Source organism: Chelonoidis abingdonii, chromosome 22 (assembly GCF_003597395.2).
Source record: "Chelonoidis abingdonii isolate Lonesome George chromosome 22, CheloAbing_2.0, whole genome shotgun sequence".
In the NCBI taxonomy this organism is placed as follows: domain Eukaryota; kingdom Metazoa; phylum Chordata; order Testudines; family Testudinidae; genus Chelonoidis; species Chelonoidis abingdonii.
The window spans coordinates 21752340-21780182 of NC_133790.1; the positions used below are offsets into that span (position 1 = coordinate 21752340).

Below are 27843 nucleotides of genomic sequence, written 5' to 3' on the forward strand. Positions count from 1 at the left end.
ATTACTGATCAAATCAGTAAGGGGAGCTCCTTGTTACCAATGGTGGTGGACTCTGCTTGGCCAGCCCAATAGCAGCTGCTTCTTTCTTTTATTTTTATGGGGATGGCTGGGAGGAGGCCCATTAATTTCCTTTTTGCTTTTTTCGAATTGTGATTATTACAGGACTTCACAGATGTGTGACCTAAAACCTGGGCTCAGTCAATAAAGTTGCCAGATGGGGACATGCAGGCAGGAGAAATGAGGGAGACTGGAAGGGCAATATTGGAGTGAGTATGAGGAGTATGTTGAACAAAGTTTTTGAAGGCATAGGCCCATGTGTATGGTGGGCGCACATGCACGCACATTGGCTCATACATTTACCGTAACTGTTCCAACACATCAATAAATACCTCTGCAAATCAGGTAATTAGACATGTTTGTGCACACATTTGTAGTAATAGTGCATGAAAAGAGAGATGGACATGTGGGCACTCAGAACTCTACCTCCTCCATTTAAAAACTTTTGATCAGTAATTTAAAAATATAGAATTTGAATGGTGGAATGGTTCCATGAATTGCTGTGGCATGTTTATTTAGGTCATGATATGATCTAGACATGACTGACAGGTTTCCTGAAGTGAGATTTTACTAATCTGTTTTATATTCATAAGGGCAGGCACTGTATCTGTGTTTGGGAAACACCTAACATAGTTTAGGCACTATCAAAATATAAATAATAGCTGTCAGTGGTGTCCACAGGCTAAAATGTGCACCACAGCTAAAACTTAGTGTGTAGCCCTGACCTAAAACCTGGGAGAATAGAAAACATAGAAGGAAGTTCCCACTCCAAATAAACTGACTGTTACACCAGGTTTCAATAATTTTTCATTCAATTCTCTGAACATGCACAAGAAGCATTATATTAATTCCGGCCTACCTTCGTGAGACCAGATTACCATCTTTAGTTAATGGAATTTCTCAAGATTTATGCCAGTGGAACAGAGATCAAAATCTGGACCATTTTAGGGCCTGAGGCAGAACTGCTAGCTGAGCTGAGCTTTTAGCTATTCCAATCCCAGACTCTTCTAGCAGGAGCTGCTTTGGGAAATGGTGATGAGCACTGGCTATGAGGCATTTACACTTCACTCCCACTATGTCTCAGCAGGAGCTCCTGTATGGAATGGTGTAATTCCTTTCCTGTTTAGTAATTCTAGACAAACACACTAAAACATTTTCATACAATCAAAATAGTGTCAACACTATCAACACAGCCAGCATGTAATCCCAGTTGCTTCCTGAACTAAGACAAAACAGGTCAAATTCTGCTCTCAGATGCATTGATGTAAATCCAGATAAACACCATTGGCTTTGGTTAGAGTTACTTTGCTTCATAATGCTATAACTAAGACCAAAATCTATCTACAATTGCTCTAGATATGCTCATAGAGGATGAAGAGAGACAAGAATATTACAATAGATATCAAACAGGTGTGCAGAGAGGCCTGGCTGATAGACAAGGAATCATACAAATTACACACACAGAAGCTGTCTTAGGGATGTATGAACATTATATTCAGTGAAAGATGGAGCAAAACAATGAAAAAAAGCAGTGCCCTATCAAAATGACAACAGCAGTGCTCTGTCAGCCTCAGAGGAATAGAAGTTTCATCCTGCTGCAGCCAATGACTTCTTTGGTTAGAGTTTCCTTATTATTATTAATTATATGTATTACCATAGTTCCTATGAGCCCTGATCATGGACCAGCACCCCACTCTGGTAGACATTTTACAAAGAGAGAACAAAAAAATGGGTCTTGCCCCAAAGATCTTATAAATCTAAGTAGAAGACAAGAAAAAAGATAGAGATAGATGGAGGAGTACATGGAATCAGCAATACAATATTGGTCAATAGGTTAGGCAGTATCAGCAGACCACCAGTCTAACAATGTCAAGTTTTTGATAGAGATCACAGCAAATGAGAATTTTGAGGAGGGACTTGGAGGATAATGAAGTAGCTTTGTGGATATTTATTGGGAGCTCCTCCCAAGCATGAGGGGCAGCATGGGAGAAAGCACAAAAGTGCTTGTTTGAAAATTTAACAAGTGAGAGATGAAGGCTGGTATCACTGGCCAACCAGAGAAAGAAGTGAGATTTCGATACTGACTGAGAGATGATAGGTAGGTTAGGAGAGGCTGTGAAGAGCCTAAGACAAGCAGCTTGTGTTTGATGCAATGGAGGAGGGGTGCAGAGAGAGGGCTGATGGGGGGAGAGAGAGCTCTGTGGTTTGAGCATTGGCCTACTAAACCCAGGGTTGTGAGTTCAATCCTTGAGTGGGCCATTTAGGAATCTGGGGCAAAAATCTGTCAGGGATGGTATTTGGTCCTGCTGTGAAGGCAGGGGACTGGACTCAATGACCTTTCAAGGTCCCTTCAGCTCTATGAGATAGATATATCTCCATATTATATGTGATGTGGTTACACTGGCTGGGAGAATGATCTTTGCAGAAGCATTCTGAATGGATATAACTGAGGCAAGATTGCATTTGTCAACACCAGAAAAAGGATGTTGCAGGTAACCAAGATGTGAAATGATGAGAACCTGGATGAGTGTTTTAATTGTATGGATAGATAGGAACGGCCATATCTTGGAGGTATTATGCAAAAAGAATCTGTGAGATTTAGACATAGCCTGGATGTGAGAACCTGGAGAGAGCTGAGTTGAAGATGACATCCAGGTTATTGTCCTGAGTGACAGGCAGGATGTTGGTGTTGTACCTCAGTGATTGAGAAAGGGGATGAGGCGGATTTTGGAGGAAAGATTAAGAGCTCCCTAACTATGAGTTTGATCTGACAGCTGGACATCCATGAGATGACATCAGAGACAAGCAGAAATTTTAGTTTAGACAGAAGGTGATGATCTGGAGTACAGTAGATCTGAGTCATCAGCATAGAGACGGTTGTTGAATTTATGTTGGAGAATGAGATTACTTAGAAATAAGGTATAAAAGGGAGAAGAGAAAGGAACTAAGGACACAGCCCTTCTGAACCCCAACAGAAAGTTGGAGGGTCGGGGGGGGGATGAGGAGGACCTCTGAAAGACATGCTGGAGGAGCGATTAGAGCAGAAAGAGGAGAACCAGGAGAGGAGAGTCACAGAAACCAAGAGGACAAGATTTCAAGAAGAAGAGCAACATCAGCTGTGTCAAAGGTGGCTGACTGGTCAAGGAGAATGAGGATGAAGTACTGGTTCTGGGCACTAGCTAGGAAGAGATCATTAGAGACTTTGAGAATGGTTTCAGTGGAATTCAAGGAGTTGAAGGAAGCCAGAGTGGAAAACTCTAGGCTAGAATTGGAGGGAGGAACTCCAACCATTGTAGACAGCCTGTTCAATAAGCTTAGAGATGAAAGGTTGATGAAGCTGTAGTTTGAAATACAAGTGGGGTCAAGAATGGATTTTTTTAAGATAAGAAAATCTAAGGATTGTGAGGAGAAAGAGAGATGAAGAACGGCAAGGGAGGGGATGAGAATGGACATGAGGGATATCAGGAATTGGGTGGGGTCTCTTGAGAAAGTGGAGGAGTTAAGAGGAGGATAGCAATTGAGAAACATCTCCATCTGTGATAATGAAGTAGAGAATTGTAGGAGGTGAAGGGAAGGGAAGGCAAGCCAAGGGATGGGCAAAGGTCACATCATATTTTGTCCATTTTCTTTTGGATGAAATCTGCAAAATCCTGTGCAGAGAAAACAATGGAAGCAGGAGGAAGGAGAGTTTGTGGAACGAGTCAAAGGTGATGCAGAGGCAGCCAGGATTGCAGGCATAGGATTTAGTTGACTACAAATTAGTGTAGTCCTAGGATCATAAAGGATGCTCAATCAGTGTTGTTCTGGATTAGATTCAGTCCTAGATGGTTACCTTTCTTCTTTCTTGATCCTGTCTAATGATTGTTCCAGTGCTTCTGGTTCACTGGAAAAACAATCACTGTCTCCATTTCATTTCTCAAGAATGAATCTTAACTGGAAATAGAGCTGGGTTCTTCACTTGGAAGATATGGCTTAACTCATGAACAAGAGAATTTGGGGGGCTTTAGAAATCTCCTCTCTCTGTTTTGCATCTTACAGGATTTTCTCTTTGTTGTTAAATTCAGATACTTTGAAGATCTGTTAACACCATTACTTTTACTGATTTTTAAAGGGACCTTATAGGCTCAATTGGCTATTCTCCTTCCCAAGAAGTGAAAATTTACCAGCTAATGATAATTAAGAAACTAATATAAGATCCCCTTTTTCCATAGTAACCCTCAAAGGTCTAATATTATATACTATGGATTGTTTTAAATATTCCAGCCTCGTACTGCAAAACTTTATTATCTTTCAATAGACTAGATGAAGCCAAATGTGTGTTTGCACTTACTGTTGCCAGATTTGTAATCATCCACCCTGCACTCAAAGTTTGTTATTCAAGATGCTTCCTTAGAAATAAAATGTGAGCAATTTTTAATTGTTGCTTGAATGTGGTCAGATTTCTTTAAATGTGGGTTGCAATACTTCTCCTTTTGTATAAACATACATGGGAGCTGAGATGCTGTTGCTAAGAATCTCCACCTTAAAAGATATCCCTCTACCTTTGCAGTTCCATATCTGGGCCTAAAGAAATCTTGCTGCACTGTTAACCCATGTAAACATGCTGAGTCTCTACCCTGTCCAGAACAGAGCACAGAGACTCTGAGTTAGTGTCCAGACTCATTCACTTCCAGGATTTTGGCAATAATGGTAACTCAAAAACACCACCATACAGTTTAATTTTCCTCTCTCAGCTTGGCTGCCCCTAGGCTTTCCCATTAGGCCCTCCTCTAGCCTAGTCTCTTAGGGCTAGTTCCACAAAAGGATTTTGGTGCTTAACTGACACTAAATCCAACATTTAGGTGCCACAGAGATCCTCAAACATCCCAACTATGCTGTTACTAGGTATTTTGGCATTGGGAAGAGGGTCTATAACTTTCTTTGAGAAGGGGCTGACCTGTTAGGCATCTAACTCCAGGAGAATGTTCATGGTTGAGAATCTCAAATGGAGATAGGCACCTACGTACCTTTCAGAGGTAACGGTTAGGCCTCACTCCTCTCAGCATTTCTTCTAGCAACTTTGGGGAGCTACCCAATCAGCTTGCTGGCCTCTGTTAATCTCTTTCTTGGGCACCTGACTCTCCCCAGTCATTATATGGGGAGCCTAGATACCTAACTCAGGGCTGCAAATTCCACTGGGCAGCAGGGCACCTAAAAGGTATTGCAATGCTGAGCATTGCTATCTGAAGTTCCTTTGTGGATCTAGTTCCTTCCCTTCAGAGGGATACTCCCAACTTCCTTATACCTCTGTTGGAGTTAATTAGCCACACCTGCCACAGTGAATCAGAAGAATTTCAGAGGCTTTATGCAGGCTTCCAACAATTGCTAACTAAGTGGGTCCAAGGAGGAGCCCTGCTATCCTGTTGTACTGCACATACTGTGTATATTAGGGTACACTGAAGCAATTTATGTCTCTTACATCCAACTAAGCTTTTGTTTTAAGCAAATTTAGCATGGCTGGAAAGTGCGGGCTTGATATTCCTAGGGGCCAAAGACCTAATTTATCCACAGAACAAGCAAAGCACAAGTTTTCCTGATACTACCGCCAGTGCATATTCAAAATCAGTCCTAAGGAGAACCATGTCTACAGGCAAGTTTGGTTTTTATTCCCATTCAGTCTTGGTTTCTACAGAGACTTCAAAAAACAAGGGTTCCAGTTGGTACTAACTGTGATGGTGTCTTTTTCCTTTAACATGGACACTGGGAACAAAATGAGACCACAAAATTTATTGTATATAAGGCCAAACAACCTACAGAGGATAACAACTTTGGGGAGGGGGGAATGGTCAAATGGAAATAAAGTACTGAAAATCTCACAGGTAACCTTTATGTGATCCCCAGCCAAACTTCGCATACTTAAAATATTCAGATAATTTGATATTTCAGATAAGCATCTGCACTTTTGGGAAATTCTGAACTTTAAATCCCTTAAGATTCCCCAATCCTTGGCGAAGGGGGAGACTGCAAAAGTGGAGGCCTATGATAAATATAATGAAGGGGTATTCTGGGGCCACAGCATTCATAGTTTCCCATGAACAATGCAAACACTGGCATCATTGTTAGAGATGTTCTGGGCCAGATCCATCTGCCATTAGTGGAAGTCAGTGGGAATTTTTCCATGTACTTTAATGTGAGTTGGATTGACCCCTTTGTTTTGTTTTGAATGAGATAAAGATATCCACAATACTTATTAAAGCTAGCAAATGATTCCTTTCTATTGGTGGAGATCTGATCATGTGAAGGGGAAGTATGGATCTCCTTCCTCCAGCCAGATTTGCACTGCAATGAGAGAGTTTGATAACCAAAGCGTTTAGTAAGTGATTCACAGTAAAACAGAACTTGTACGTGGTGATCTCTGTGGTTATTCAATTTCACATCTGCTTTATTAGTTCCACATTACTGTATAGTTGTCATCTTATTGTACTATTTGTACATGTTACAGCGTGGTCAGATCATCACTGCTGATGTTATTTTATAGATTATTAGTTTCCAGCTACAGCTAAATGCTACTGCATGGATTTTGTTGGTGTTGCATTATGTATAGAGGTCTCTTCAGAGGCTTACACAGTATTACATGTATAGAAGACAAATATTACTATGCAGGTTCTGTTTTTACTGTATTGTGGCAGTACAGGAAATTGGTTAGTATGGCTTTATGTATTCATATAACAGTACAAATTATTTCAGTGTGGTCCATGGAAGTTACTAAATGGATTACTTCAGGTTCATGCTATCTGTAGATTTTACTTTAGGGGTTTTGTCACTGTTAAAACATGAGTATCCTAGGTAGAATATATCTGTACAGATTTGTTGATATTAAGCTGCACATAGATTTGGCTCTATTGGTTGGTTGGGTCAGGTCTGTTATCAGTCTTGATGTATGTGAAGTCCTATCTGTCCATATCTTCATCTAGGTATTTATATCATGTATGAGCACTGAGAGTTGTGTTAATAACAGGCTGTGTGGACATGTTACTTTACAAGCATGATCAGTGGCCTACTCTGTATAATATTTACAATACAGGTTCTTTCAGTATTCAGTCATGTATACAGTAGACTGGTTCTGTTACTAGTACAGATGGGCCAGAATCAAAATCCACAGATCTGCAAAATACTCAAACTGGAGGTGCTGAAAATCCAGATGTGAATTTTTGTGTTTGATCCCATCTCTAGTTACTTTTGAGTTGTATGTAGTGGTAACTGGATAGCTATGTGGTTATAACTCTCCTGGTTTTGTTACATTTGTATCACACTGGTGATTCTATTTGGCTTCAATCAGTACATTAAATACCTAATCTGCATTTGCAGTAATTAGTACTTTATAATTATTTATTTAAGTTGTAAGGAAAATCATTTGAATGCAATCTCCTATCAGATTTCCAGAACTAACATTTTTGACAATTTTTTGATGATTAATGACCTGCCTTTCCGTCTTGTTCATTAAATGCTTTGGGCTAGAGCCTCCTCCCTATGACAGTGCTGGTGTAATGCACTGAAATAAACAGAGATACAGTGTCTTAAAACTTATGTAACAGACTAAAGATTATGGTCCTCAGAATGGCAGAAAAATCTCTCAAACTGCTAGGAGGACATTCCTTGGATTAATTCAGTATGATAGTGTGTCAGTAACTGTTGTAACAAGAGTTTCCAGTGGGATACAAGATGAGAACTGTTCCAGAGGTACACCAGACAACCTTTCAGGTAGGAAAGGTCATCCTGCTGGGAGGGAAAGACTGTTTCACAGCACACTTCCATCCCATCCTGGTGTCCAGTCCTTCCAAGACTTCCAGCTTATTAACAACCATGACTATTCTAATGCTCAGCCCCCTCTCACTGTCATCACTTCTCAGTTTTACACCAGTTCAATCTAATCTTCATCCACCCCAGTCTCCACCACTCTTGATTCCTTTTTACCCCTTTCTCCCGTCACTTAGATCCTGTCAGACAGCCCCCAGCTTTAGCTCACCCCCGACATCCATTTCCACAGCACATATCTGTCAAGTCCCATGATAATGCCGATTTTTCTCCACTACAATTTCCTACTTTCCTCCTTCAGTTCTGTTATGTCCCTGGCCAAGCAGCACCCTCACTGAATCCCTCATCTGCACCCCAGTTCCTTTTTTGTCACCTCCACAACTCAGTTCTTAAATCCTTCCTGCCCCTCTCTCTGTGCAAGATCTCCCTACCTCTTTACAGAGCTAATATTGACAAAATCTGCTCGGGCCCTTTTCTCTTGCATCTCAAGAAGTGTAATCTCTTCTTGGATTTATCCAATCTGTTCTCACCATTTTCTCTCTCCTCATTCACTGATCTTATTTAGATAGTATGCAGTGTTGTTCTATTCTTGTTGGAATGGTCCCAGAATGATTGAGAGGCAAGGTGAGCGAGGTAATATCTTTTATTAGATCAACTTCTGTTGGCAAGAGAGAGAAGTTTTGAGCTACACAGTTCTTCTTCAGGTGTGGGGTGTCTCTCACCAACAGAAGTTGGTCCAATAAAAGATATTACTTCACCCACTTTGTCTCTTTATTTAGATAGTAGGCTTTTGAGACCAATGTACATCTCCATCTGTGTTTGAGAAGTACAGTGTTAATTTATGACACTACAGACAGGTAAGGTTCTTTTTGGAGCCATTGTAAATGCACTATTAAAATGGCGCACAGAGCTGAACACATACCTTTAAGAGTAAACCATAGGTTCCCATATTAGTGGGTGCTTTTACATATCACATAGGCTCTGAAGTTAGGAGCTGATAACTTAGTATTTCACATCCCTTCTCCATGCCAAAAGATGGTGCAGCTGCTGTCACTGTATGGAAAGGAACACACATCATTTTGGGGCAAAGATGTATCATTCTGGGTCAAGAATACAAGTGAACTGCTGAACATGCTGGAGGTTCAATTACATAAACTTGATAGGAAGGTAAAATGTTTTGAGGTCATGCTCCATGATGCTAAATGGGTCATCATTTATCTTTAAAAACAACTTCATAAAGGATCAGAACACAGCTGGGTTTACTTAGAGAATCAAGTAAGAACAAAGAATGTTTGTCTTAGGGTATATCTATACAACCCGCCGAACTAATGTGACGAACCGAAGGTGTCCAAGATAAATCTTAAGAAGAACCCTTGGCAGAGAGGGCAGAATCATCAATCTCAACACCATAGAGCATATGGAACTTGGAGAAAACGACAGAGAGGAATGGAAGAGAGTGGTTGCCACCCTGAGTGGCACAGGAAGGATGTAATGTAATGTAAATTTGAATCAGCCCCATTACTAAGGAAATTCTAAGGAGCATTGCCTCTACTTCCTCCTGCAGCTTCAGGAGCAGTTCTGATGTAAGCCTTGTATGCCTCAAGCAGCTGGTGTCCCTCCCCTGTTGCTGGACTCAGTAACCCCCGTTGCCAACACGTTGCATCATAAGGGAGGGAAGAGTAACTCTTGCTGCTCCATTGCTGCTTACTTGCCAGGCTACATTAAAAAAGAACTAAGATAAAATCCATACTGCACTATCATTGGTAAATAAGAACAGTATTGCCACATATTGACAATATTCCTGCTGGCCCCCTCTCTCTTTTGTTTTTTAAAAAAAATATGAAAGCTGTTTACAATTTTCTTGAATATATTTTTTATTACAAATCTGTATTTTCCAGATGACTTATGTGAATAATTCTTGGTTGGTGGCTTGATTGTGAATAGTTTATTCAAAGATATTTATATTCAGAATTAGACCTGTATTGGTTAGCTTTGATTGGACAAAGGTCAATGTTGGATAGAAGAGGCTGAGAATAAGGTTTTTAGTGTGAATGCTTTAACAATTGCAAAATGCACTCTCTGTTAATATTTTCTAATACTTTAAAATTCAGGTTTTGTGACTTTAATCCACCCACGCCACCAAAAAAAAAAAACAAAAAAAACTTGTCTCCTCCTCAAAAAATAATTTCTTGATTCTGACAACCAGACTAACTATCCGCCCATCACTAGCTTATTCTGTTGGAGCAAGCTTTTTGAGAATGTGGTAGTGAGGCAATTCTGGAAACATTTGAGCTCCTTAGATCTCTTTGAACTTTCAATCATACTTTCAGCCTGAGTATGGTATGGAGACTTCACTGGTTTTATTGGTTGAAGATCAAGGTAGAAGATAAGGTTTCCGTGGTGATTCCTGTAGATGTTAGCAATCTTTGATACTAATGATCAAAAAGTTTGACTTAACTATGGAGGGGTTTATAATTGAGCAGTTCTTGTTCTTGCTTTCAGAGAGATCTTAGAGGGTGACACTGAATAATTGCTCATCCATCTTGCATGTGCTTTCTTGGGTAATTTTGTACAGTTCTAGTCAGTTAAACCTTCTTGTCCAGCAAGTGTGTGGGACTGCTGGGGGGATACTGGGGTGATTTAGGCTGTATTAGTAGTATGCTTCCCTTATGAATTGAAACCAGGGGAGTTCCATGTCTTTGTTTTCTCAGGATCAGGTTGAGAGACAGTCAGCTGAGACTCTTTCCAAAGAAGATCGAGGTGATGCTGTTTGGTGGGGGAATTATTAATAGAGTTTGTTAGGGAAGACATAATGGCTATGGGGTTCTCCCATGCTTTGTCAATGAGGAAGGTGCACAGTTTAAAGAGTCTGGAGTTCCAGCTGACTGTGGTGGCCAACTTGCTTTTTTAAATGTGTTTTTTGTTGCAACATGTGTTACTTTTTCTTTCTGATAGGGATTCTTGTAAAAATTATCCTGTCCCATTTTATGTTCTCCAGGCAAGGTTACTGCAATGCATTCTACATGGGCTTTGGGTATCTTTGAAGAGTCTTCAGAAGGTACAACTTGTGGAGGGCATGGGTGCTTGCTTTCTTCAGTGTTAGCCCAATGAGCTAAAGATTGCATTGGCTCCCTATTTTACAATTCAGCATGGATCTTTAAAGCCCTATATGGTTTGATTCCTAAATACTTGAAACAAAGCTATTTTCCCCTGTGCTTCCTATGCACAGCTGAACTGATGAGCTGTTGATAATTGTGCCTACATCTAAATATCTGATAACAGGAGGCAGTTTATTTTCAGTGGATGACCTTGCCTTTGGAATTCACTTTCCTCTCATGGTATGGCAAAGCTCAAGTCTGTTGAACTTCAGCTCACCATGAAAAGTCCACTCTTTACTCAGACTTCTGCCTGAGGAAACAGATGATGGAGCATGTTATTTGGGTAGATTGATTTTAAGATGTCTCTGCTTGGCATGGGTTGGCTAAATGTGTATTTTTAAAATAATGTCTATTCAGGAACGCAGGGTAATTTAAAAAGTCAAAAATACATGTTGGACCCCACTCTTGGGAGCAGCTAAGCTGTGCTAAGTGCAAGATCCAAGATGGGCAATGGTGGGTTTACATCACCTTTGTGGATCTTGGATTCTGGAGCCACCTGAGGGTTGGTTCAGCCCCCAGTTTGATTCAGAGCAATCTTAGTCTGTGGCCCCAAGAGGTTATTCTGGTAACTCTGGCCATCCCCAGTTTTCCCTGGCTGCAAAAGTGGGAGGAGGTCCAGAGTTGCTAGGCCAGCTCTATAACACCTGGGGATGCCCCCACATACCAGGGGAATTCTCACATACCCAGTTAAGCTTGCTTTATGCCCCTTTGCACTGGCAGAGGGGTGCAGGAGGGCTGTAGCAGAACCAATTATTAGATCCATTGTATTCTGGGGGATAATGAATATTCTAGTCACTTGGAACCAGATATTTGCATGGTACTGACCACCTTCTATGAAATACTGAGCTCCTTCAATTTAATGAATTAGTGCTCAGGTTCCTGAGTGTCTCGCAGGATCAGGCAATTGCTGCATTACCAGAAGAACAAAATGTGCAAAGCAGCTAATAGTAGCTGTGAAATTTATCAGTATGAATGTTCTAAGTTAGGCTGCCATCAGGTTAGACTATTTAGGGTTGCAGCACATTACCAGTCCTTTTTGGGTGATGGAGGATTGTAATTTGCAATTACAAGGACACAGAGATTCACACTTCTTTTTGATGTTGGAATTTGAATTATTGGGTATTTGTTTCATACCTCTATATTGGGTAGGCATACGGTAGTAAGGGATACTGTGCTGACAGAACAAGAGCAGTGTGAAGCCTGTTAACCTTTTAAACTGTTGCTAATCACCAGCATTACAACAATACTGACAGTGTTCCAAGAATATTTGTTCAGTTTTTTAAAAAAAAATTTACATAAACCATCTTCACAATGCTTTTGTTTTTTCCTCTCAGGAACCATTGTTATAATATTGTATTAACACTTATGCTTGCAAGAAGCAAGTTTTTAAGCACACACATAAACACATAGTAAAGCAAATTTTAGGTTTGCTTTTGGTGAACATTTGCAGCAAGAAACCAGTCCAGGAAGAGAAATAATACCATGATCAACCAATAGCTTAAATCTAAAGAAGACTAGTCTTAGAATTTTAAAAATCATAGTAAAAGTCACTGAATAACAAATTAAAATAAATGGCTCTGTTGTGGACACTTGAAAAAATAGTGAAGTGTACCCAAGAAACTATTAATGAATGTGAGAATGTACTATTTCCTAGGTATTAAGAAAGGGGAAAAAAACATAATAGGCACTTACCAGCAGGAATAGAGAAAGCTACAGTTACAAAATGGCTACTATAGCACTGCAGCTGCTTGGCTCTGCCAAATTTAAAGGGCCAGCCACAGAAAGGAATGCTGGGAAAAAATCCAATAAGAGAGCAGCCATGGCCAATGAAGATTAAGTGTAGGACTAGAAAGTCTCCAAGGTGATGTGGACTGCTTTAGTTTTGTAGCTGTTGCATAACACTTATAAATTATTCACTCAGCTCTATTAACCACTTGGTGCACAGTTGAATTAGAGGGTTGCTAGTAGCGTTATCTACATTATTTGATTTACAGACTTATAGAGTTTGGTGTCGTTAGTTATACAGAGGAGTTCTTAATTTTATTTTTATAGAGTTATGGGTTTATAAGCCTTCTTCTATCATAGCACAACCACAGTGGAAGTTTAGCCACTGAACTTTATTCTCTTTTTGTTTTTAAAACACCAAAACAGAAATATCACTTTATTTCATGTATAAATCTATTATGGGTGTTAAAAATTATTGTATTAATATAGTCTGACCATTTTGATTTTATACCTTAATCAAGTGTCAAAGGGAAGAAAAGGTGGTGGTTTGGATTTTTTATTTATTTATTTTCACAACAGGGGTACAACAAACATAGTTGAGTTGATTTTTCACAACACAACTATGTCAACTGTATTTGTGTATCAACACCTATAATCCTTCCAGTTTGTGTCAGTGCATTTTTTTTAAATACAAGCAGTTATTTCCTATTGCCTCAACAGAGAACTGAAATCCTAGAGGACATGCACACAGAGCAGCACCAGCAACATGTCAGGAATGAACTCTTGAACGTTGCTCAGAGAACTAGGGGAAAGGACTGGCTAACTTGTTTATTCAGGGCTGGTTAGGGAGTCCCACCTACATAATACAATAACATTGTTAGGATTTGGTTACCGGAAAAAAAATTATGTGCCAGCCTAAGGCACTAACAAGACCATGATTAGCTGATATGGGTAGTTATTGTGCATTAACTGTGTGAATATAAATCATGTTGAGAAGCAATTATATCACTAACTAGTTACAATGTTGATTAAACATTATAGCGTAGATGAGATTGAATTCAGCTAGTGCTGAGCCACATGCCTTGTGCTGTTCTACAGACCTGCTGCAAACCTCTCTCCACCCCCTCCACTCCCCATACTAGCTAATTCAGAGTACCTGTCATGTGGTCATGGTCATGTCTGTTTAGTGATGTAAGAAATAGCTATTAATTTTCTGATTACAAGTATTCTTATTTGACCATCATAACATAATCATGTTCAGCAATCTCCATCATGGTTAATGCCTGCAGTGACAAATTGAGATTGTCCCCGATATGTAGAGGCAAATTTTCACCCAACCTGAAACTGTTCCCAATGTTGTATGCCTATTTCTGAAACATATAAATACAGTAGTTAGTTCCTCCACTGTTTCAGCCAGGCAGAGAAAACAAACATGTCTGTATTTTGTGGGCACAATTAGTTGCGTGTTCAAAAATAAATGTTTAGAATTTGAGATCAGTTCTGAACATGCCCTTCAGTGTTTCTCTGTTGGCTAATATGATCCTTAACAATTTGGCTGGCTCTAGTCACAGCAAGACCATCTCTAGAAATGGCGTCTCTCTCTTCTTCCTCCTTTGCTATGCTGCATGTGAGCTAGGAGTCCAGGGGAAAATAATCCATGGGATGGAATGGGTTTGAGGTCCTGGAGAAATAGGGACAGGAATGAGCAGTAGTGTTTGCAGGACTGGATTGTATACTGTTAAATATATTTTAAGAGTTTAATAATATGAATAATCTATGTCCAGTCGGATATGGGACTGTAGAGAGATTTGAGTTTCAGCTGAGCCACTGAAAATAATCATGTGATCTTTACCACTTGAAGGGATGTCTTGGAAGATTATTCCTTTCTGAAATTATCCCATTAATTTTGTAGGCTGTGATTTTAAAAATTATTCTATGGTGGGAAATATTTAAAGTCTAAGGAAAATGGAAAATGATGGCCCAGATTAATAGACAGCACTTTCCTACCTTATTTCACCAATGCTCTTCAGTCTTAACTAAAAATGACAATTGAGAAAGCTGAGTTCTTTCACTGTATTTTTTTTATTTTAGGGGCTAAATTCTGCTTTCAGGTACATTGGTGTAAATTTGGAGTAACTCAAATAACTACCTGGGGTTATTCCACAGCAAACGAGAGCAGAATTTGGTCCTTTCATATCATAGACTGTGTAACTCTACCCTAGACTGAATTTCCAGAGACCACTTGGAATGAGAAGGAATTTCAGACTCTTTGCTGAGTCCAGGGTTTCCCCACTGGAGTCATCTAAACTTTATGATAGCTGAAATTTGGACTTCTTAATCATTGTTCTTTGACTCTGGAAAGATTATTTGATAACATGAATTTTGAGCATGGATTATAAAGTATAGGCCAAATTTTGCTCTCGGATATCCTGAAGTAAATGCAGAGTAACTGTTAAGGGCAATGGATTTACTCTGGATTTTCACTGGTGTTACAGACAGCAACTATATATTTCATTACAGGACAACATATCCCACTAGTTAGGATCTGCCCTCTTATGGAATGTGGTGTTAGTACTGATTTGAATCTGAAGTCATCTGGTCTAAAGAGAGTTATTGAATATGCCAGTTTAAAATAAACTTATCTCTGACTTTATTCTGACAAAAATGTGTTAATTGCCACTTTGTCATGCTGTTACTGGTGCAAGTGGGTAGTGTCAACCTTTACAGTATTTATGGAAGGTCAGTAACACTGTAGTTGCTGTGAAATATGCAATGTGATTTCTGATAGGTTACATATTAGAGTTGATGATGTTGTATAGAGTTATGGAATTTGCCATTGTGCCAGGGACCTTGTTGAAATCTGCCACTAAATTGTTCAGCATTGTTGTTCCTAGAGGGTTTAGGAGAAATTGATTAGAAAACATAGTGGATCTGTGCACATTCATATTGAGTCTTCTCCTGCTCCCACTAAAATCAGTGACAAAACTTTCATTAACTCTTCTGAGATCAGGTTCATGTCTTTAAGCAGAGACAGTGGGCCAAATTATGCTCTCACTGACCCTGCTGTCAATCTAGAGAAGCCCCTTAGAAGTCAGTGGTGTTACTGCTATTTACACCAAAGTAACAGAGTAAAATTTGGACCAAGGATTCTAATCAGATTAAAACAGTGATAAGAGTCCTCCATACTGCTTCATCATTGCACTTCAGTCTGTACGTGCTGAGATCATTATCTGCTGAAGATAGAGGGGTAATCATTCTCTGGGCCATATCCTCAGCTGGTGTAAATTCACATAGCTCCACTGAAGTTGAGGGAGCAGTGCTGACTTACACCAGTTGAGGATCTGATCCCTTGTATTTATCTCTTGAGTTTTCCCACACACTTAACATCATTATCACTCTTACCCTCCCCCCAACACACACTCCATAAGATGGAGGGCCAGGTTCCATCTTCTGGTTCTGTCTATAAATTGTTAATCGATTTTAACTTTTTACTGTTAATAGCAGAAAACCATTCACATGTAAACTGACCTGAAACAAGGTACACACTTCCATTTCAGACTTTCAGAGCCACCTGAAAGTCATTTTTAAACACTTTTGTCATGATTAAATTCAAACCCAAGTTCTGTAGATGAAGTCCCTACTGTACTGGAAGCTTATTTTCTCTGACTCTGTATTAATTACTTCAAAAGAGTCTCAGTTCAGTTCATCACTGATCAATGAAGCAAGAACATATTCCACAAACTGGGGGTGCTCTGAAGCATTCTGTAGGTAATATGTAAGAGTTGATTCATCTTTTTAAGGTCCACCTCTCAGATGAGAGAAAGGTCTTCCCAGCTTCCACAAAGTTGTTTGGTTTCCACTCAATACATGCACATACACACAGAATAGAGACACTTCTACCAAAAAAAACCCCACAAGATCCAATGCATTGGTACTAGGGGATGTGAAAGGTTTAATTTTAAATGTGCTGCATACCCAAGAGCTCCTCTACTTGTCTGTACAAATTCCTTGCTCTCTTGTAGAAAGCAACCCCATCCTTCCTTGTATTTGGGCCCATCCTGTGATAGTGTCCTTTATCCAAGGGCAGAGATCAATCCCTTTTGGGTGACAGTTTCCCAACCAAATCAGTCAGTAGTGAGCCATGTTAATGGCATGAAGCACTGTCTCCTGCAGAAAGCATCCCTTCTATTACCAGATAGATGCACTACTAAAGAAAGGTCAATACACCTACACAAAACAGGATTTTAGCTATCACTTGGATATAAAATACCTAAATTCATAAGGTTAAAAAAAAATCTTCCTTAAGAAACAACAAAATATAAAACTAGTTTTTACTTCTTGTTAACACATATAAGTATTCACATTGGCAGGGTTTTCTAACTGACCCACTGCTATAACCTTTACAGTGAAATTGATTTTTGTCTATCACCCTAAGGGTGTGACTCACAATGCGCGAATTATGGAGTCAATGTTAAGAATTGTGGGGACAGGAGTGTCAGTGACAGCATACCAATGAATGCTCAGTGAAAAGCACTGAATTTTACACAAATCTTGCAAAGGCAAAATGTAATCAAGATAGGTCAGTAGCCCTTAGAATAAATACTGCTTAAGCTCATATTAAACAGTTTGTAAAGCAATGGCCACAAACAGAAGAATTCTGTTAGCAGAAACAAAACTGGAATGTATTTTCCTGCAGGTACGCAGGGCTGTAGTTTCCTGGGGTATCTTTCCATGTTTGAATAACTTATTAAAATGTAGATACACATGTATCTAAAAACTCATGGTTCAGAACTGCAGATGGGAACCATGCACAGGTACAGATTAATATAATAAAACCTCTCCACGCCTTCACATGCATGAACACACAATGAGATAATGCGCCCCAGCTCCACAGAGCTGCTCCTCAGAGCCAGGCATGCTTAGGATTTAGCAAGATGTGCCATTTAGAGGGAGAAGCTATCATAAGAATCCAACAGCTATGTGCCTTTTCTAATTAATGTTACGCTATCTGCATCCCTCTAGGATGAAGTGGTCTTGTACAGGGGAATGTGAGGGGATGGAGAGAGGAAGGATGGCTTCCAGCAGGGACAATCTGGCTAATTACCTTTCTGAAATATTAGCTGAGCACAATGGACCATAGTATGGCTCAGGTATTGGATATTTATGGATTAGAATGCATGATAGTAAGGGAGATGGTGACTTTATTCTGTGAAAAAGAGAGCAGGCTGAACCAGCATCTGACACAAGGCCAGTATCCCTTGGGAAGGTCATTTTCACTGTATCAGCAGCCTTCCTACCCTTACTAATTTTCTCTCTACACAGTAAAACATTTCTAGCTCACAGTGACATTCAGCTTTGCCTTCAGCCAGCAAAACCTTCCTCATTGTTTTAAAATCACAGCTTTCCCTCCTCCCTTTCTCAAATTCCTTCCTATTCAGAAAACAGAGGACAGAGTTATGCTAATCCTTAATCTGATTTAAGAGAGCCAGAGAAATGCGGAGCATTTCACTTACCTTCTCACGGCCAGGCTAGCAGGGAGCCTCCACCTCTTCAATTCATCGGTACAAATGTTCACATCCACTAGAGCTTCCCTGTCTCTCCTGTGGCCCTTTTTCTCATCAGTATCTAGGATTCACAGGGAGAAGCTGGACAGCAGCTGCAGAGGTATTAGACCAAAAACCATGTCAGGCAGGAAAATTTGTTTTTTTTTCCATTTTCTTCCTTTAAAAAAAATAAAACAGAATCACTTGTCTGTGTCCCGTGGTCCTCTGGTGTGAGACAGGGAGGTGTTTAGTGATCACACACAGAAGACAGCGCAGGGGGAGTTTTTGGTTGGCTGTAGTGGGAGGAGTCAGAGGTAGAGAGCTTGTTTCCAAGTCAACAGAAGGTGGGGGTACAGCTATCTTTACACTGAAAGGAGGACCACACCGTAGAGCACAGCTGTCTGGGTCTGAGGCGCTTGCTAACTCGCAGAGACACTGTACTTCAGGATTGGCTATCTTGGAAGACAGAGCCTGGATTGTCACACTTGTTCTCCAATGGAATAGCAGGGAATGTGCTGCTGCTTAGGGAGGGGAAAGGCAGTGCTGGAACCATGCTCACTGCAGGGCTTCACTTTCTCTTGCTCTTTCCCTGTCTGCTAGCTAGGTCTCCTTGTATAAGGAGCTATGTTGCTGAATGATTTTCTTGTCTTCACTGTTATATTACGCACACATTACAAAATACATATACACACTGCATTGCATACTCTACCCACACACACATTTTACTTTTTTTTCCTGCATTTGTACAGATTTCCCTCATGTCTGTCCAGTCTAGATTAGTGTTGATTATTTTTTAAAACAATTTTACTGTTTCTTTCTAAGGCAGTGATGGTGTTGTACTAGCCACCATCTACGTACATTTTAGAACAGTTCTCTTGAGGGAAAAAAACATAAGTCAGCGTAGTAGGGCATACGTGTATTTTTGTGTATCTGTTGCAGTTTTTCCTTCTCACTCACTCTCTACTTTGCACATATTTTCTTCTCTTGTTTTTTCCTTTTGCCTTTGACATTTTCTCATTCTTTGTCCCTTTTACAGCTATAGATTTGGCTGACCATTGCATTCTTTTGCACAGTCAGTGTCCCAGATCAACATCTTACAAGCTTCGATTTACCTGTGAAATAAAGCATTCCCTTATCACGTTAATGCCTACATTATCTTACTTATTATCTTCCTTGTTTGTTGATTACTTTTTCCTTTTAATTCTTTCAAACTGAATATCAGTAGCCTCTAAAAATGTGTGATCCCCCTGTCCCGATTAAGGCCATTTCTTAGCCATATTTCACCACTTGTGCATCTCCACTGGAAATGGTGGAAACTATAGTGTAGATTGGCCTTGAGTGTTTTGTTTTGTTTTGTTTTTAAAACACACAACAACAAGTGGGGCTAGACTACAAGGTGGTAAAAGCACCTGAGGCCTGTCTACATTACTACTTCCACTGTTATCACTGGTTGAGCTGCAGCACTAGTTCAGTTTTCAAGTGCAGATACAGCCTAGAAGCAGGCTCTCACATCCAACACATAAATAAAAGCCCAGCATTGAATCTCAGAGTGAAAGGGAGATTTGCCTCCAAGCTTCAGGCGTTTTCTTCTTAGGCACTGTCAACATTAGAAAAGGTTTGCCAGTACAGCTATCCCGGCAAACCCTTTTAGTGTAACCACAACTTACACTTGCAAAAATATACTTTTGCCAATAAAGCTTATACCCAGTCACTGAACAGAATAAGCTAGATTGTCAAAAGCACATTTTTGCTTGTATAGTTGCATTTACATTAAAGCTTTTACTGGTATGAAAGTGTCAAAAATATTCAAACCCCGACTGACATAATACCAGCAAAAGTTTTAAGTGCAGACCCATTAAGTGTTCTGGGAGACTATTGCTAGAAATTCTAAATTTGCAAATACACTTCAAGGTGCATATGCGTTAAGAGACAATGACCAGTTTTGAAATCCTACTAGAAATAATGTTTTGCTTTTAAATATTCCTTTTCCTTCCCATTGCACACAAGGCCATCTCAACTGCACTTCTAAAGGAATGCAACCAAGAATAGTTTCCATATATGTGAAAGGACAGTATGTAGATAAAGGCATCATAAGTTTTGCAGGTTCATCTGCTGTTCCATAAAGAACAAGTACTGTAGTTACAAAAGAAGCTGACATTACTATTCTGAAGGTACAGTGGAATGTACTTTACATTTGAAAAACAGCACCAATACATGAATAATGAATTTTAGAAGTGAAGCTCTTCTGAGAATGAGGCAAATCAGTGGTGTGGCAACTCTTTGGTGACAATTTTTATAGTTTTGTTGTGGCAACAATTCAAATGTTCTTGATCAACAGTACAGACAAAACCCATGTTTCCATACAAATTCATCTCTTTCCCTCTATTTCATCTCCACATCCTCCTGAAGACAAGAAGTCTCTATAGCTTGCTGCAAACAGCAAGTCTTCAGGATGGCATTTCTTTTTTTAATTGATTGCAATATTGGCTCTCCAACTCCCACAATAATTGTAAGGAAAATATATGGCAGATGAGCCTGTGAGGCTGGCACATGATTCTTACAGGAGATTAAATGCCAAAATAAATCTGGAGTGTTTGATAACCAGAAAAGCCATTTATTATTTGTAGATTTCAATGTCGTAACTGTTGTTCTGATTATATGCCCATATAACCCTATCCCCTTAAAATCCACAGGACATTTTTTCAACATTTCTAGTTTTTGTGTCTTGAGATTGTTGAACAATTATATGCTGCTGCCTTCTTAGGAGTTCTGTAAGTGTCACTTTGTGAGGTGAGTCTTGATGATTAATTATTTGAGAGAGTAGTCTGGTTAGGGTGATGTGTCTGGACCCTTTCTTCCCCTAATGCCTCTCTGTAGGGCAGACCAGGATTTTATCCATATTGTCAATAAGAATTTTTATGTCAATCTGAAGGAGATAATGATTAACTAGCAAAATTTCATTAAATCCTTTTCTTGTATAATACCCAATACACAATAAAGCTGGATCCAGGCTTGGCCAAGTATTTGTTCATCTTTACTTTGTCACTCACCAAAGTTGATTCCTTGCTTGATTACTGGCATTTTGGGGAGGGGTAAATGTATTTCGCAGACCAATCAAAACTCAAAGTTATACAGAATTCATACATGTTTAGTTTCAATGTAAATTCTCATAAAATAGGAATGTTAGAAGCAGCTACAAAATCCAGTAGATTTTTTTCTAATTTGTTTCACTGAGGTTTATTATATGTGAATATCACAACATATACACACAGTTTGTGTAGGGAAAAAAGCACTTCAAAGACCAGAGGTATCCCTCATTTTCCCTTCTTTGTACTGCAGAATTTAGTTATAATGGTTTAAGTTCATTCAACTGTCTATCTAGCACCCTCTTTTTAATGAGTAATTTTAGATCTGTGTTAATTATACATAGAAAGGCCTGTGATTCACTTTTTAGCACATGAAGATTTGAACAGAATATTTAAAGATTACAAGTAGCTGTATTTTTCTCATGTGGAATTATTTGAAATAGCATCAGATACAGATGACTGGATTCTAATATTTATAACTTTCAAGGATACGGCTTCTTTGATACCAATGGCTTCAAGAAGAGAGGAGTGGGGGGGAATGAGTCCCCTGCTCATGTACACATACTTACAATGCCAATACCCATGCTACTGTGGTTTCACTGCTGTTTATACTCACACTAGCTTGAGGAGAGCTAAAGAGAGTATGTGTACAGCAGCAAGGGAATCACACCCCTGCCTCCTAGTATGGAGCTAACCCTAGTCTCCCGGTCAGGTTTGATGGTGAAAGACACTTTTAAGGATTTAAACCTGGATGTCCCATTTGGTTCTGCTAATATTGCCAGTAGGCTAAATGGGATGGCTTTTCTATTTTTGTATCTTGAAAGACTACAAAAATCTAAGAATCAGGTGTCCCATAAACAAAACAAAACAAAAAAAAGTTATTCCTCTGAACTGAGTGCATCTGCAGATCAGTTCTTACTATGAAGAAAAACTCCTACATATTTTTGTTATACTCCTAGTTTATCTGTAGCTCCCAGTCATTGGGTCAAATGCTGAATTTGCATTCACCACAGAAGCCAAGTCTCCAGTAACAAACACTGAATCCAGCAGCCCATGGACAGCTGCCTAAGGGCTGGCCTAGAGACCTGGAAGATATGCTAGTTTTAGCTGTGCAGTTAACATTACATAGCAGTTTTCACTTATCATAACCTTCATGACTGAAAGGTGGGCCCTAACTCTTTCAGAGACTCAGAGGAAAAAAACCAAACAAAAAAACCCACCAACCAAACGAACAGGGATTATATAAAATAAGAAAAGTATGATTCTTTGTAAAGCATCCAGCCTTCAAAATTACAGCACCAATAGGGAACTGCTGCTTTATGGAAATATTTTGGAAAACATTGTTTAAAAAAATTGTTTGTTAGGTTGTTGCATGAAGACAAGACTACAGACATTTGTCCTTATTAGTAAAGAAGGAGGGGAAAAACAAACAAACAGTCTTTCACAAGATAGTAATAATCATGAAAAACTGTAAAATGTATTCTTGGTTTTCAAACAAAAAAAGATTGTTTTATATTTAAGAAGTACACAAAGTGATCCTGAATCTGCAGCTGTTCAAGCACATACACAAACAAACACCCAAACTAGACCTAGCTCATATTACTGAGAAATAAATACAGACAATCAAAAAGTGAGAATTTGACAAACTGTCATTTATGACCAATAAGAAAATGTACATCTCATTGGTTCCTGAGGGACAAAGGAGATACAGTAGTAAACTTAACTCTCAAAAGCATGCTTTTTTCCCCCCAAATAAGCAAACACAGAAAAAGTAATACATCAGATTTCACAAAGTTCAGTTCTGTTTGTATTATTTTCAGGTAGTAGTGCCATTGAAAGGAAGAGATTATAGAATACAGCCATCATATGATTAGCCAGCACTAGGATATTTGGCCCCATATTAGTTCCCAACCAGTATCTGATCCATTAGAATAGTTCAGTAATGAAGAAAGAAAAACTGAAACATTCAGCCACTGGATTTCTCTTCATTGTGCTGTGGGCAGAAGTCTTGGCTTAGCTCTTGTGCTGTAAGAGCAGGTTGACTTCAGACTCTAGAACATGTAAAATTTTTGTCTTTAGCTCATTCTCAGTTGTGCAATAAACAGCATGCCATCAGTATCTTTGGCTTTGTATCTAAGGGTTCAGATTTGAGAAGAGGGTTTTTGCCCTTATCAAGGATATCTTTGTTTGGTTCCAATAACCTTACAGGTAGACTGCAAAATAGAGCTCTCTTAAAGACTTCTGACTAGACGTTTGGAACATGAACATGAAATGCTCTCTATTTGGCATTGGTGAGGCCTCATCTGGAGTACTGTGTCCAGTTTTGGGCCCCACACTACATGAAGAATGTGGAAAAATTGGAAAGTCCAGCGGAAGGCAACAAAAATGATTAGGGGGCTGGAGCACATGACTTATGAGGAGAGGCTGAGGGAACTGGGATTGTTTAGTCTGCAGAAGAGAAGTATGAGGGTGGATTTGATAGCTGCTTTCAACTACCTGAAAGGGGGTTCCAAAGAGGATGGATCTAGACTGTTCTCAGTGGGAGCAGATGACAGAATAAGGAGCAATGGTCTCAAGTGGCACTGGGGGAGGTTTAGGTTGGATATTAGGAAAAACTTTTTCACACAGAGTGGTGAAGCACTGGATGGGTTACCTAGGGAGGTGGTGGAATCTCCTTCCTTAGAGGTTTTTTAGGTCAGGCTTGACAAAGCCCTGGCTGGGATGATTTAGTTGGGGATTGGTCCTGCTTTGAGCAGGGGGTTAGACTAGATGACCTCTTGAGGTCCCTTCCAACCCTGATATTTATGATTCTATAAAGGGGGACTGTGTCCAGAAAATTCATCCCATGCTTTACTCTAAATCCAATGCATGTTGGCACATGCCTTGGTAGCTTAGCCAGTGCAGTGCAGATACCCAGGCAATACAAACTTGATCAAGAAGTTATATACTTCACTATAGAGTCTCAGGGCCTGATTCTCCACTACCCTGCACATTGTATAGTCATTTACACATGTGCAAACTAAGTGCTAAGTGGGTGTACAACATTATCACACATGCACATGGAGATATCTGATTTGGTAGAACTTTATACCAACTTTACAGAAACATCAAGATGCTTGCCTACTTTGTAAAGAGTTTTGAGATTTATGGATGAAAACCACTATGTAAGTGTTGGTATTGTTATTAGGTTAATATTATAATTACTACATAAAGTGCAAGATAGTAGAGCAACAAGCACTCTCAGCTCAAACTTGTCAGTTTTAGAAAAGGAGCAAGTTTCAGGAGTTACACCAGTCCAATTTTTGTGATTTGACAATACCCATTTTTACATAGCAAGAAAGGAGAGAAAACACTTCTAAAAAGACCCATGCAAACCACAGAGGGAACTGACTATACATGGAAATCAGTGAAACAGATGACACAATCTGCTGCCAAGTATACACAGCAAACAAACTGATTAGAAGAAAAAAAATGTCATAATCTTTCTGCTAATGTAGTTTTAGGAGTTGCTTATAACAGTACATTTTAAAAGCTTCAGAAAGCAGCATCTTTTTAGAGTTGATTGTGTCCTCTTAAAAGGACACAGTTCCTGGAATCTCTTATAATTCTCGTACTGTTTGTTTTCCCCTCCCACTTAAGGTCTCAATTCTGCAAAGACCTTTGCATGTACTTAACTTTAAACATATGAGGAGTCCCAATGAAGTCAATGGGATTTCTTGTGCTTTAAGTTATGTGTATTTTTGTAGGCTCTGAGTCTATACTTCAAGGCAGATTAAAAATAAAAAGGACCTCCTATTTAATCTTGAAAGGTTAGAAGACTAATGGGGATGCTGTAGCATTGTGCTCGTTTTACTAAAATTACAAAAAATGGCCACCTGTTTTCATTGTTCAGCTGTCCTGATGTTGGCACCAATGGGAGCTGTAGTGTAGAAAAGGATCCAGTGGCTTCTGGTAGTTGTACCATTTGCTAGTTCAGGAGATCTGGCCTAGGAGTCTTGTCCATGTTAAAGCCCTAAATCCACACTTCTGGGTGCTCCTGGTTCCATTATCCTCTAGAAGTTTGTAGAGTTTCTCTCTCCATATTGATTATGTATCTTTCCTAGGGATTAAAAAAAGTATGTGTGTGGGGGGGTGAATTTAATTGTTGTACAGCCAACTATAAAAATAACCAGAAAAATATGTATATTAAAATGATAAAACTTGCTATCCTGTGGCTTTAAAATCCTCCCTTCCTTGCAGGGCAAATGCTACTGAAAAAACCACTGAATTCCAGTAGCAAAAACACCCCCCAAAAAGAGATGGCATCTTAAGGCTCAAGGACTGTACCTTACAGCAGTTTTGATTTATAGTTTTTTTCAAACGGAAAATCAGTTTTTTCAACCTTTGGACACAAACCTGCTCCTATGGAATTTCATGGGAGTAATCAGGTCTCTTCTGCATCAAACTGGGCCCTTGCAACAGAGGATCATTAAGGCTGCCGCTCTCACTGAAAGAAACAGCTTCTTTCCCTAAATGGCAATAATGCAATGACAACAAGGAGTTTAGAATATGCTTAGAAAATTCTTTTCTAAAAGAATATTCTCATTTATCCAAATGAGATTTTATAATAATAATTAGCTTTTGCATAGCTCTTTTCATTAGATCTCAAATTACTTTACAAAGGAGGGCAGTATCATTATCCTCATTTTACATGTGGGGAAACTGAGGCACAGGGTGGTGATGTGACTTGCTCATGGTCACCCAGCAAATCAATGGCAGAGCTGTGAATAGAACCCACATATCTTGATTGGAGTATAATGGTCTAACCAACAGGTTGTAGGCCCAAATCCTTAAAGGGATTCAGGTGTTGCTAACTCCCATTGATTTCAGAGGTAATTAGGTACCTAATTACCTTTGAAGATGTGGGTCACACGGATAAACATAGCTTGATTGTTCACCCAGATCTCAGAATACTGAGCCTTTCATGTGTGGATCCCCACTTCTTTATGGAAGGGGCTCAGAAGTTAGCCTTTACCACAAATGCTCTATATCCATGAATAGGGAAGACTCTTGGGTTCTGTTTACAAGTGAGGTCTAGTGGTTAGAGCAGGGGCGCTGGCATTCACAACTCCTGGGGGTCTGTTCCCACATCTGCCACTGGCTTACATTCTCATCTTGAGCAAGTCTGGCCCCTGTGCTGTGCCTCAGTTTTCCCCAATTATTAAATGGGGTGTAGTACCCTGCCCTTTCTCAAAGGGTGTCGTCCACTGGAAGTCTTTGCATTTCTGTATGTGCACTGAGCATCTGTAGAGTTAAAGGGCTGTCTTTACAATGGATTTAATTTAGGAGTTTTATTTCCTGCCCTAGTCCCTTAGGCTATATTAATACAAAAAAAGCAAACTGCACAGGAACTGAGGTCCTTGGGCTCTGAATACACATGATCTTTCCCCAAACCCCACAAATTCTTGGGCTTACCTTTTGTGCAAAACGCCTGCCCAATAGGGAACCCTTGGCTCCAGAGACAGCTGCCTGTGTGGGATTCCCCGGCAGGCCGCTCAACTGGAACAGTGCTGTACATGAGTCAGATAGGAGGCAGAGTGGCTTGAAGACAGTGTGAAGGATGGTGTTGTGCCTCTGGCAGTTTCCTGAGATTAATGAGGCTCAAGGACCACACTCTGCTTCTTCCATGGGAGGAATAAACTTGACCAAACAGAAGACCTTGGAGGAGACTCTACAAAAAGCATCAGGGTTTTCCTCACTCACCTTGGGATTTTCAATTCCCCTGGGATTGCTCACATTATTTGTAAGTTGACTGTATCCAATCACACCATTTGATGCAAATCTACTGAAGTACAATATAACCTTCCAAAAACTGGAGCAGAGTGACTGGAAATGAATCCCTGAGAGAGCTGCTCACACTAGAGCTCTGTTCTGCATGATGATCTTTAGACACTACTGCATGGAGTGCATAAGCTGCTGTAAGGTAAGAGATGGGGAGGAGGATTATCTGTGTTTCAGAGCTCTTTATCTATTTCTTGCATATCATCCAAGGGCCAGGCACAGGTTGAATTTTTTGGTACAGCTTGCATAAATATGACAGAGTCTGTGGGCCTGATTCTCCATTGTTTTCACCATGTATAATCAAGACAGATAGCAAATGCTACCACATCAGAAAGAGTGTTTTAGTCCTACTTTGTATCCTTTCTGCCTCTCTAGTGCCCTGCACGCAAAACAGGGCAGTAGAGAACTAGGCCCCTTATCACAACAGAGAGCCTCAAAGGCAGAAAGTTGTCTCTAGAATGTGCAATACCCACCTGTTCTGTTTGGGAGAGTGACAGTGATCTAAAACCAACATGTTTCACTCAAACATTTGTGTCCCCCAACTGTCACATGAGTTTCCAGTTTTCCCTAGATTCTAAGCGAATTTGGACTGAAACCGAGTGAAACTCCTTGGTTTCATACAAAAATCAGGGAATTCCACCACCCATTTTTTCAGGGGCC

At 39.7% G+C, this 27843-nt stretch overlaps 2 protein-coding genes across 2 annotated transcripts in view; one reads left to right on the top strand and one right to left on the bottom strand.

Moving 5' to 3' along the window:
• Positions 1–18668, bottom strand: part of GNAZ (G protein subunit alpha z) — a 138398-nt gene extending 119730 nt beyond the window's left edge. Inside the window, exon 1 of the mRNA XM_032801305.1 lies at positions 18248–18668. The gene's annotated coding sequence lies outside the window, so the exon portion shown is untranslated. The remainder of the gene's footprint in view (positions 1–18247) is intronic.
• The window catches only part of RSPH14 (radial spoke head 14 homolog), a 193736-nt gene that overhangs the window by 138679 nt on the left and 27214 nt on the right, over positions 1–27843 (top strand). The gene's annotated exons all lie outside the window — the stretch shown is intronic.